The sequence below is a fragment of the Girardinichthys multiradiatus genome, chromosome 20 (assembly GCF_021462225.1).
Source record: "Girardinichthys multiradiatus isolate DD_20200921_A chromosome 20, DD_fGirMul_XY1, whole genome shotgun sequence".
In the NCBI taxonomy this organism is placed as follows: Eukaryota; Metazoa; Chordata; class Actinopteri; order Cyprinodontiformes; family Goodeidae; genus Girardinichthys; species Girardinichthys multiradiatus.
In genome coordinates this window covers 20,644,657-20,646,504 of record NC_061812.1, presented here as the reverse complement: position 1 = coordinate 20,646,504, position 1,848 = coordinate 20,644,657, and positions in this window count along the sequence as shown.

The following is a 1,848-nucleotide window of genomic DNA, read 5'->3' as shown; positions in this document are numbered from 1 at the left end:
TATGATCTACAGCCTTAAGTTGTTAAACTGTATTGTTTGGACATTTGGAAATGATTCATGTTTTTGTTCTCAGCAAAACTTGATTTTATTTTGTAAAAATTGAGATTTACAAAGTGTAAATTCTCTGATACTTAAAAAATATTGCTTAACAATGAAATAAAGGGGTTATAAATAAAAAATATAAAAAATACTTTTAAATAAAAAATATAAAAAATACTTTTAAATAGCTACTTATTGTTACTTCACTTTACAGTATTTGGTTGTTGATACAGTTGCACAACAATATGTTCGGTTTGGTTATTAGCAACTATTAATAATTAACAATTATTAACAAAATTATAAATAAAGTTAGAATATGAAATTTTCAATCAGACTAACAAATCAGGGCACTTCAAGTTAAAATACTTCAATTAACAAACTCTTCTACTAAACTGGTAACACTCAACTACACTACTAAGTAAAAATGAGAAGAATGAGGAAAACTAATAAACTACAAAAAGGGAACAAAGAAATAAAACATAACCAAAAAAATTATGCAGTGATATCACAATTCAATTTGGAAATGTTCATTTAAGAACCATGGTTTGTCTTGAGGAATGTGGGATGAGGTCAAATTAGTTTTAAACAACTTAAGCACAAACATTTTTATGTTCTCCAACAACCACTTCACAATGCAAATCAGATGGGTAAATAAAACATTATTTCAGTAAAATAATATTATATAAGCGTAATAAGTATTACTTGCCAAATTTAAAATCAATAACCTTTTGGACAATTGATTCTTAATGTTGTGTAACTAGCTGTCACAGGGAGTATTGCACTACTTAAAATGGCAGCTTAAAGTGGCTATAGCCACAATTTGGTGAACGAACGGACAGAAATGATGAGGTCACATCCGGATTAGCGGTCCAGCTAACACATAGTATAATAACTTATTTTAACAACCCTTTTCGTTCCACATGTTCCTTTAAGGATCATTAATACAAATATTAATGTATGTATGCTGATGTTTTTTAAACCAGCCATCGAAATAAAGTGTGTAGTAACTTTAAAACACAACTTAAAACAAGTAACTAGCATCAAGGTTTAGAGGTCTATTAGCACTCAAGCAGTTTAGCACCACAAAGAAAATAAAACACAATGAATTGTGTTTAAATTGTTTCACTCTAAATTAATTTTCTCTGCCCAGACATTACCTCTTACGTGAACTGTTCTGGGAAACAGGAAAACAGGAGGTTCAAAGGGCAATGTATTGCGTGGCTCTCGGTTTAGCTGCCCAAAAGAGAGAGTCTACTAAGACTGGACACGTGGGCAGTGTGCCAGGATGTGAGGGTCTGCTCAGACTGTCACATGCAGTTCCAATGCTGTCTTCTCTCAGGCAGGGAGGGGGAAAGCAGAGTCGTCAACGTGATTAGAGTTAACTGTGTTTCATTTGTTGCTGCCTCAGGACTCCCTTGAAAAAGAGGTTTTTAATTTCAATGGGACTTTATCATGATTAAATAAAGGTTAAATAGAGACCCTATCTCTTCTTGGGGAATCTTTGGCTCAGATTATTTTTCTGCAGAAGCTCAGAAAGACAGCTTTAAGACAGCTAGTCTTCATTTTGGCTGTTCTTTGGTTACACAGACAGTAGACTGTACTTAACTTTTGGATTCAATTCAATGCACTTGTTTACTCGCAAGCTTTAGTTGAAAATGGATTAATGCTGTGCAATCTGGGATTCAGAGTTTTTCAGAGTCCTTCTTCTCTGTGTACAGTTCAGTCTTTGTTTGCACAACAATACCCTTTTGCTGTTGCAAACATACAATTTTAGCTAGAAATTTTATTTAAAAGTAATGACTAATACCA